The 11,638-nt window shown below is 29.5% G+C and overlaps 1 pseudogene; it reads right to left on the reverse strand.

Annotated features, from left to right (window-relative positions):
• Positions 1 to 5: 5 nt before the first annotated feature.
• Positions 6 to 2,628, reverse strand: LOC145642047 (glycosyltransferase family 92 protein At1g27200 pseudogene; annotated as a pseudogene).
• Between the last annotated feature and the right edge of the window lie 9,010 nt (positions 2,629 to 11,638).

The raw sequence follows: 11,638 nt of genomic DNA on the forward strand, positions 1-11,638 counted from the left end.
CACTGTATTACAAATTAATCCAGTAAATCTTCCAGAAGATTACATACATCAGCAGATGAGGAAGAAAAACAGAAAAATATTTTTTTCAAATAAGAGGTACTTAATACCTCTCTAATATGCCTAGGTAAAAATTGTAACTAATCTATGGCTTCTCTACAAAACATGCACAAGAAATAGGTTCAATAAATAAGGGAGAAAAAAGAATTAGTGTGTCGTTTTATGTTTTACAAATGTAGATGAACTGCAGGCATCTCGACCTTGGTCATTGAACAGATTTCTGCCATGGGAGCAACCCTGTATTCCGATCAGCCAAGTTAGACAGAACAAAGTCCCTTAACCTGGTATCCCAAACCTCACAGAACTTCTGGGGCCAATTGGGCGGTTCAATAGCTTCTGTCCCCAATCCAGGTGCCCTATCTCTTGAATTTTCATTCTGATTCTCTTGCCAGTCAACAACATAGGTTGAAACCCTTCTATAGAATTTTGCTTTAAAGTTGTCCCAGACTTGGTACTTGTAGTGGTTTATCACAGCCCGATGAAAATTTAGCTTCTTGAACTCCTTTTTCAGCTTGAAATGATGAACTTGATTCAGAAGACTATCATCAACAGCATCAGGCCTAACAATTGACTTATGCCTCTCAAGGCCCTTAAGCCGGCAAGTATACCCTAACATCAGTCCCTCTGCCGGAGTTTTCTTTAGCCCTGAGGGTCCAAAATTATGACAATCTGTTCTGATTTCACCTACTGTTCGCTGTCGTGCTGAAACATGCTCCACTACTTTTTGAAGAGCGTTTGGTCCCCGGTAAACAATGGTTGAGTTTTGCCTGGGTTTTGGAGGTGGGAAATTGTAAAACTCATCCACATCAAAGAATGCAACCCATTGACACTGATCTCTGGCCCTCAACAAACAGTGTGAAAACCCTGCCTCCTGAGACTTAATCCATGGCCAAGTGTGCCTATTCACATCATAATTTTCAGCATTCAGCTCATCGATCACATCCTTTAAGCCGTCATCGCTATTATTGTCATAAACAAACCACCTCTCAACCCCAAGCCAAGTATGGTACATTACCCACTCCCTAATAAATGCAGCTTGATTCCAAACCATAGTACAAGCACAGAGCTTATATTTAAGTTTAGACCTACCCTTCACATTATTCTTATTACTGCTCTGATGCAATTTTGCTATTGATGGTACTAGTTGTCGTTTCGTACCTGTCAAATGGGACCTTCCAGGCACTTTGGAAGTCACCTCGACTGTAACTCGAACTTCTTCGCCATCCCACGGTTTCACCTTCGATTCGGGAGGCAAGGGACACCTGATTGTCTCCTGTGCTGCAGTGGTAGCCTGTGTGGTAAGCGCATAATCCTCTCCCTCCTTCCAAAATTGACATCTAAATGGAGTTGGTTCCGATTCTCTGTCTGACTTCAGCTGCAAACCCTTAACAAAAACAACAGCCATATCCTCCCCATCGAATACCGCCTCATAAGCCACCATATCCCACAATTGAACACTCTTCTTATCCCCCCTCCCCATCTCCCACTCAATTCCTTTCCCATTCTTCCATTCCCCCTTCAACCCGACAGCCGCCGTGTAATTCGCAGGCGGTACCGGGCACCGAACCAACCACCTTCCATCCCCATAATCATCCACTGACAACATGGGATGATTGACAGTTTTCTTTCCAACACTAACACCCGATTTCCGGGGGTAAACACAGTCAATTTTCTCAGGAAGTTGCAGATGTAAGGATTTACTCTGACTAGCTGGTAAAATTACCAACACATGATCATTAAACAATACTCTGCTCTCAATGCTCAACGCCATGAACAAACCATCACCTTCACTACTCTTGTTACTATTACTAATAATCTTAATCTTACTAGTATTACTTTTACTCTCACTGCTACCAATCTCAACTTTTCTCTGGGTAGAAAGATCCTGCACTGAGTTACTACTGATTGAAGATGAAGAAATTATGGCTAGTTTCGGGACGATCGGCGCAGGCCGAAACGTCCCGGATCCAAAATTATAACCCCGAGTAATAAAAACAAGAAACAAGAAGCAACAAAAACACGCCATTATATACCTTGTTGAGAAATTCTGTGTTAAAGATAATGGTGTTTTAAGTATCCGTTTTCTCTTCCTAACATCCATTTTTTTTGGTTAGTTCAATTAGTGTAAAATTCTTCCAAAGAACACACAATTTAAGAAGTGAGACAAAAGAAGAAGATCTGAAGATTAATGGTGAAAGAAAAAAAAAAAAAAAAAAAAAAGTTTATGTGGATCTGGGTATATTGGACCGACAGTGGGTCGGGTGAGTTTCGTTGTGTTTTGTGTCGGAGAGAGGAGAGAGAAAAACACGCGTTTAAGGCTGCGGGTTTAGGCTAATTATAGGAGGCGACTTCGAAACTGCTACTCAGTAAAAAGACTGAGTTTGTGTTCTGGGTTTTTTTGGTGGCGGAATTGGTACATAAACGGGAATCATTGGTGGTCCAATGTAATATGTTGGCTACTATTCTTTGAGAGTTTGATTAGTGAGTAAAGTTGTTTGATTGAGAGAATTTTATTTGGTTAAGCTTTATGTTTAGCATGGGAAAAACATCGTGGCCTCGTGGTTTTGAGGATTTAAAACCCGATTTTATTTTATTTATATTAAAAAAAAATATTTTAATAAGTGCATTTATTACCAAGTCCTGATAATTTTAATGATATGGTAATGGATTATTATTTAATTTTTTGGGGTTTACTAGTTGGTATTATAAAATTGATGGTGACTTGTAATATTCTTTTAAGGGGTAAGTTGATTTGTTAAAAGAAATGATTAAAATTGGGTTTTGGGTATGAACAAGTTCATGTGATGAGCAAGGTATTAGTTGTGTTGTTTCTTATGCTTATGTCATGTAGATATTATGGTGTGAGTCAAGGGTATTTTTATATAATTTATTGCCTTCTTGCATTTTTCGTGGAAAACTATTTTACAAGTTTTTTCATAGGTGGTTTGGTAATTTGAAAGTTTCTTTGTGGGTTTACTTATACAAGTTTTACAATTTCAAGTCTTAAGACTTTTTTTTTTACAGGGATTCTTTTTTTTTTTTTTTTTGACGGGAGGGATTCTCTTACTTTGTCAATATTTTGATAATAAATTATTTTGATGCTAGTATGGTACATTAGTGGTGATCTTGTCAATATCTTCTATTCTTCCACCATGATTGATGAACCCAAAAGTTTGTCTATTTTGTTTCATCTTTACTAATTTATGGAGCATATGCTTTCAAGCGTTTATTGTATACCTAGGTGCACTACTCGGAATGACACATGGAAAATGTGTTGCTGGAAAAAAAATCAACAATATATTATTTGCTTTTTAATGAAAGAATATGATTAATTATATCTAGTAGTGTTCTATATATCAATTTGTGAAATGATATATATGTTTAAGTTGCAACTAAACATTTTAATTTTTGCGGAGCAAAAGTAAGAGGTTCAGCATAACAAATAGAAGTATTCTAAATTAAGCCTAAGATTCTGATGAGCACAAAAGTGTATGTATTTATCAATTTGGATATCTGGTGTAATTAGTTATCCAAGTACGTCAAGGTATAATCTTAGATGAAATAAGTGTAGACTTAAGAAACACAACCAAAAATTTGTTTTGATGGACGGGATTGGTCATGATTTAGATTTCAGCAAGCACAACATGTGCACACTTTTTTTTTTTTTTCCATTGTGCGGTGCCATACCCAAATCACGATGATTCTAATACAAGTATGATTTGAAATTGATAATTTTTTTTAAAGTTAATTTTAATGTAAATTATTTTATATAGATATTTCTATTAAAAAAAAATGCTTCTCCCTCCACGGAAAATTCAATTACTAATAAATGGCATTAAGAAGTTATTGGCGCTTTTAAGGTTCTTTTCCCCACCTTATGTATAGTGTATTTGGAAGCCAAGTAATTAGCGAATTATACCCTTTTTTTTTTTTTTTTTTTTTTTTGAATAGCAGCGGATTATACAGACTATATTAAAAATTATCTAAACATTGACCCATTAATTAAATTCTTTACATATATTAGGGTACAATTTTTTTTTAAGGGACTTACATAACTTTTACTCCGTACATCTTTTCTTTAAAAATCTAAAATTCAGCTCAACTATGGAAGAATGAATGAAGTGGTAGGGAAAAAAAACAATTTTCAAATAACAAACGAAAGGTCGAAAGTGGTCATTTTCTCCTAAACTACTAGTCTTACTATAAAATTGTACTAGAGCTTCTGTCGTATTCAACCTATTGGCTTTATTTTATTGGATTATTACGAGTATTTATTTATTTATTTTAAGAAAATAACCTACTGGCTATCATAGCCTTTTAAAAAGTCTAAAATTTACATGTAATTAAAAAAACAAAAAAAAAAAAAAAAAAAAAAAAAAAAGGTATCGTGCTTGTCACTAATCCGTTAAAACATCCCTATCACTTTACCAGGAATCCCCGCAAATTATACACTTTTATATTAGCAAATTTACACTCTACTAGATATAGATAAAAAGAAAAAAAAAAAAAAAAACTATAACTATTTTGTAATACCATATCAATGTCAAAAATAATCCAGAGAATAATAATACAAATTGCAATAAACAATTAAACGACAATAATTACCGTAGCTTCTCGTCGTTTAGAGATAGGATATGAATCATATGATGTAATATTGGCAACCACTGCCTAATCTTGTCCGATTTAAAAACCAACAATCATTTTCAACCGTTGGATTAGATTAAAATTCAAAATTGACCTCCACATGAGTTGGAACTTATAGGTGGAATAATAAAATTATTTGTCCCATGTGATTATATTATTAATATTAATATTATTTAGGCCGCCTTAGTTTTGTAGGATTCTGATTAGCTAAAAGGAAAGAGGTGTTATTGTCACCTTTAAACATACAACAATGTTAAAAGTAGAAGCAACGTATATTAGTTGGTGTTACTATTAAAACATTCATGTAGGTGGTTGAGGACTTGAGGTACTACGTACTATATATATGCTATTGCATTTGCATGCATGATTTTACAAGTTTGAAGATTGTTCTTTTACTCATTTATGATGACTAAGGACTAAGAACATGTCACTCCCCACCTGGCCGATCGATATTGATTACTTACTCTATTTCATAATATATGACACGGTCAATATTGTGCACACATGTCAATGCATTAGTTTGACTTTATTTTTATATAATTTAATATTAATGGAAATTATTTTTAAAATTATATTATGAAACTTTATACTAAAACCTATCTAACATCATATTTTGTGATAAGATATATTTTTATTATATAAGTAAAAAATTATGGTCAAACCTAATGCATAAATAGTGGAAAAAGTCTAACGTCTCATGTATTGTTGGATGAAGGGGGTATAAAAATTATTTTTACTAATCAAGCTGATTTATATTGTACTACAAAAATATGAGTTCTAGTTTAATATTTAAAATAATTGTTTTAGAAAAAGTTAAAGCTTGTAGGAATTTTTTTTGGCTAGCTAATTATGACCAATTTTGGTCCAGACAATAAAGTGCTAGTCGGTAAATTACATTGGTTGATTGTTGGTTGCAAATTTGCGATTTGTTTTGCAATTGTTAATATTGATTTAATTTTGTTTTTGGTATGCAATCTAGAGTATATTTTTCAATTATAATGGCTGATCTTATCAAAATTGTTTTTTTTTTTTTTTTAATTGGCTCGAAATTGGTTTGTAATGATTAATATTTTTGTAATTAAATGAAATGAGGTGAAATAAACACACCTTTAATTTAACTCGTAAAAAAAATAAAAAATTAAAATGCAAAAATTATACATAGACCAAAAGAGAGTAAAACTCCATCCATTTCATAGAGTTCTTTTCTTTGGCTTATATCTTAATGTCAAGTTTCATTGACTTTTGGAATGTCTTTTTACTTCTTATATTTTACTAAAAGAAATAAATAAATTGACATGGAGTTTATTTTTTATTTTTTTTGGAAAGTAATTTTAAATACAAGTATGAGTTTCTTGATAATTGGGCATTGTACATTGCACGTCTTCTAGCCACCAATATGATTGATTTTTTGATAGTGGGAATAATATAGTAAAAATTTAAAAGACAAAACTTAAGGAAAATAATTTGGAATGTATTGTACTCCGTATTATAATACGCCGCAGTATAGACCACTTACATATTTAAATTATAATGATGAAATCATTGGTCAATGATATTGATGTTATAATAACTTTTTTTTTTTTTTTTTTTTTTGAAGAAATGTTATAATAAACTTATAAAAGTGTACTCTTTTTTTTTTTTTTTTTTTTTTTTTTTCCTTTCTTAATTTTAAAGTTTTACATTTAGCAATTTTTGTCATCATTTCACTACACCACATTGTAGAAGACTACCAACCTAACAATTTGAGTAAATATTAGAAATGCCCAACAAGTATAGTAGGACATGTTAATACATGTAATACTTTGATAAAACTGGCATTGCATGAAAGAGGCATCACGATCCTTGAATAATGACATTGAATTATTAATAAATTCAATAATAATTGAGGCATAAGTCAACATTACCAAAACACATAGATAAAGGAAGTTTCCAACTACACGTGCTTTCATGGGTTTCATCTACCTTTCATACTCTTCTATGTTGAAATTTGGACAAATTGCGTAAAAATTGAGAGTTATATTGATCAAGTTAACCAAAGTTTCATTTAATAATTGGAAAATGATATACACATTTTAAGGGCTTGTTTCATTTAATTATATTGTATAAACTTTTCTAACTACGCGTATATATATTATCTATGAACTTATTTTGGCTTAACTAAATAATAGTATTACGTAGTAAAATTTAGGGTGATGCTATATGCAGCCCTTAGGACTGCATATAAACATTTAATATACTTCTTTTTTTAGTTTTAAGTTGGAAATTTATCGGCAATTCACGAATAAATCGGTGTAATAAATGTTTATTTATTGTTTATTCTTTTCATTTTTAGCTTCTTATATGCAACCCTTAGGGATGCAAATATCTTTTTCCGTTTATTAGAAATAATTTAAGCTTATTTTTTACTGTAGTAAAAATTGATTGACATTACTTGATATTTTATGAATTTTTTTAACATAATTATCTTGTCCGAATTAAAATAAAATGCGGTGTAGAAAATGTTACTCAATACCAAACCAAATAAAAAATATATATCAATAATTTATGCTAATTTAATTTATGTGTGATTTTGTTGTACACTACTAAATTAAACCAAATTAAATTATGTATTAAATGTTTACCTAAGAGCCATGCGCCTATTAATTATGCGAAGTATTCAATTTGATTATCAACGATGAAGTTGCGATTGTGGGGATTTGATGCACGTAGCAATGTATTGTGATTTGTGGGATTTGACTAATTAGTTACAAATATACTTTTTCAACACCAACCTTGAGAATGAAGTTGAGAGTCACCAACAAGCGTAGCTCAATTCAGAAAACAAATGTTCATTAGGATTAATTATTCATTCTAACGGGATCTCTCGAATACAACGACTAGATAACTAACCAACATTAATTAAAACAAAATTTTCATTCTTAAATAATTTGCCAACTTTGTATTCAATTTGACTTTATTGAGCATACCATCGATTGCCCATAGTATGCTTGGTGTATGTGTATATATATAGGTGCACAGAGTTGCTCACTACTGCTCATATTTCTAGTCTGTCAATAACTCAATATACAAGAACCATTTTGATCATATATCAATTAAAATGACATTAGCTAATTGAGTTGTACTTCAAAAGTCTAGCCAATAAATAGTAGGAGTCATTTTATAGTTAGGTAGAGTTGTTAATATCTAGCTTAGCATAATTAAATACAGCACTTGCAATGGGGCACAAAAAAAAATTTAGAAACTAAAAAATTAATCCTACACGACACGAAAAAAAATAACGTGATTTCTTTCTTTTTTTTTTTTTTTTTTTTTTTGAGCAACCATTCATCTCAAATACTCGACCAATTAAGTATGGGTCTATGCTAATTGTCAACTCGATCTTATGGTATGTCTAGTTCACAAGCTACATCCCAATTCCCATTTTCAATGCTACAATTTTATTTTCTAGATTTTAGGGGAATTCACTTACACCTTTCAACAAATACGAAGTATATAATTATAAAAAAAATTAGTAACCAAAAAAAAAAAAAAAAAAAAAAGTTAAGCATTGCTTTGTATTATATACTCTTATTTATATAACTGTATTAGGTTTCCCAAAAAAAAAAAAAAAAAAAAGTTCAAAAAAATCTTTGTTGAACAACGTTCTAAAAAAGACATGTGCATCGTCTTGGCCATCTGACAAGCCTCAAAAATTGGAGTTCAATTATTTTTATCTATATAAATTGGTGGATAATTAGATACAGCCCTATGGTGTGGGAGAGATCAACGGAAATTGTAGTTATGGTCGTAACTTTGATTTGCGGTACGCCGGTACATGATTAGCCTCAAAATGGATTTTTTTTTTTTTTTTAAAAAAAAAAAATTATCCGTAACTAGAGTGTATTCGTGCAAGAAAATACATAAGAATATACTCCCTCCATTTTTTTTTATATGCATCACTTGGTGATTCGCGGAGTTCTAGAAGGGTAATATAATATTGTGAGTGGATGAATAATTTATTATACTATAAGTAAGATGGGGACCATGAAAGAGAAAGAATGTGAGGGAGAGTAGATATTTTTATTATATAAGTGGAGACCACAGAAGAGAGAGAAATGATAAAATAGTTTAAGTGGAGTTTAAAGTAAGAGAGAGAAATGATAAAATATAGTATAAAGTTTCCAAATAAGGAAGTGATGCATTTAAAAAAACACCCATAAAAGGGAAGTGATGCATATAAAAAAACGGAGGGAGTAGCATCTGAAATGATTTTAGAGAGACAACAATGTCAAAAGTTAGTTTGTGTGAGAAAATACTGATTTAAGTAAAAAAAAAAAAAAAAAAAGTGCCCAAAATATGAGGATTGAAAATTTCGGATTTTATGGTGGAAAGTCATAAAAATGACTACTAAATTAATATACGGAGTATTAGATAACTAATATCGATATTGGGCTTTTTTTATTTTTTTTGAAACCAAGCTGCGAGAATTTCGTTAAAGTAGATAACTAATATCGATATTAGGCTATTTGTTGTTAAAATAATTATATTTCATAATAATAAATTTAATTCAGTAAATATAATTTATGTTATATATATACAAATAGATCAAGTTCAGCAAAAATAATTACAACTAGTGAAACTAAAATAGTTTTTATTCAGTAAAATTAAGAAACTTCAAAGAACAAATATATATAATTGAGAATAAGTAAAAATATTTTCAAAATTTTATAAAAATAATTAAAGCTCAAGAATAAAAATTTCAATCATAGTAAGAATATTCTAGTTTAGTAAAAAACTAAGATGAGAAGAACAAGACATTATTGTAAAAAATTATTCTACAAATACATTAAAATGAAAACAATTTCATTCTTAGATAATTTTATTTATTTTTTTAAAAAAAAAGGATCAGAAGAAGTTTGTAAATTTTCATTTAGAGTTTAGCATTCTCATATGAAGTATTTTCTCCTTTTTTATAATATTTTCCATTTAATTTGGTGGTAAAAAAAATATTTATTCTATTACTTAACCTGTGCTCACGGGCATATTAGACAATAAAATACTCCTACCTATTAAACTAAGGCCTCATTCACTACTTCACCTTTGTTACTGATTTTTACTAAAATGAAATTAATTTTAATGAACTGAAATTAAATTTATCAAAATGGAATTATTTTTCTAAAATGAAATTATTTATACCGATTCTCTATTATATTTCTTCTGTAGAGTTGCTGATTTTTATTGAGCTGAAATTATTTTTACTAAATATTACTATTTGAAGGTGAAGTGAAAAGATCCTAAATAAGTAAGTATATCTATTAATTTATACCTAACATTTTGAAATACAATTACAGTACTTTTTTTTTTTTTTTTTTTTTTTTTTTTTTGTGTGCAAATGAAATACAATTATTTAATACACATGTTGTCTACTTGTCTCCTTTGTCTTTATTTACTCCGTATTTCTTTGCTCATTTTTTTTTTTTGACAAGTATTTCTTTGCTCATTTACAATAAGACAAAAAACAAAATTAAATCAATTTCTTTGCTCATTTCCTTATTCACCTTGTCACCATAAAATTTAATCATTATTCATATTTAAATAAAAATAATAATTTCAACTCATTAAATCAATTAAATGAAGAAAGTGGATGGAAGAAAACTCTCATTTACAATAAGACAAAAAACAAAATTAAAGAATATCACCCAAAAAATTGATTTGTCATTTGAGAAGAAAATAAGTTATACGTTTTAAACTAATCCACTCTTTAATCTTTACCCATGTTTAAGTCTTTAACAACTTCTTGCCAAAAAAAAAAGTCTTTAACAACGTCAAACTAAAGCCAATTTACAACATTTAAAGAGATTCTAATTGACTATGCTGATTTTATGTGCTAAAATAAGTATGTTTATGCATCTAATTATTTAGTTATTTTTGTAAACATTATAAAGATTTCCTATTGGTAAACTAGTCCCTCTCATACCTAATTTTTTGGCCAATTTCTTACAATGTAGGCCTGAAATATTAAAGATATGATAAGTGGTCATCTTAAGCTATACAATACATCGAATTAAATTACATTATCACAAAATAATTATTGATGCGTAAAACGGTACGAAACAAACTTGCTTCAATTGCTAGCATAATTGCATTTTGCATGTATATTACAACGCAAAATATCACATGAATTGTATTTTTCTTTAAAAGCGTAACAACACCGTAAAAAATACCTAATATCTTTGTATGGATTAGAATATGAGATTATTATTATATCAATGAAATTACCTTTTATTTTGGCTCTAATTAAGCAGACATACGTGGGATTTGCTTGGAATTATTCTTAACTTAATAATAACATGGAATATTGGTATGTATTACTGTCCACTAAACCTGCTAACATTGACCAAGCAAAATAATACTCCTAATAATAAGTAGGTTAATTATTGACAAATTCTTATATTAGGCCCTGTTTGATTCACCTTAATTTTGTTGAATTGAAATTATTTTTACTGAACTGAACTTATTTTTAATGAACTGAACTTAATTTTACTGAACTGAAATTATTTTTACTAAACTTAAATTATTTTTACTGAACTGAAATTATTTTTACTGATTTTCTATTATAATTCTTCTTTAAGAAAACTGAATTTTACTGAACTGAACTTATTTTTACTGAACTGAAATTATTTTTACTGAACTGAAATTAATTTTACTGAACTGAACTTATTTTTACTGAATTGAAATTATTTTTACTTAATATTATGTTTTAAAGGTGAAAAGAACAGGGCCTTATTCTTTCTTTGCTTTTTACATTGCACTATTATGACTGTATTGATGACTATTATAATTCCTTCATATACAAAAAAAAAATAAAAAAAAAAATTCCTTCATATACTAATTAGTTTGATCATTTTTGGTGAATTATACAAAAAATAAATAAATAAATAAGAATGTATAATTTTGT

The sequence above is a fragment of the Chenopodium album genome, chromosome 1 (genome assembly GCF_948465745.1).
Source record: "Chenopodium album chromosome 1, dcCheAlbu1.1, whole genome shotgun sequence".
NCBI lineage: Eukaryota > Viridiplantae > Streptophyta > Magnoliopsida > Caryophyllales > Amaranthaceae > Chenopodium > Chenopodium album.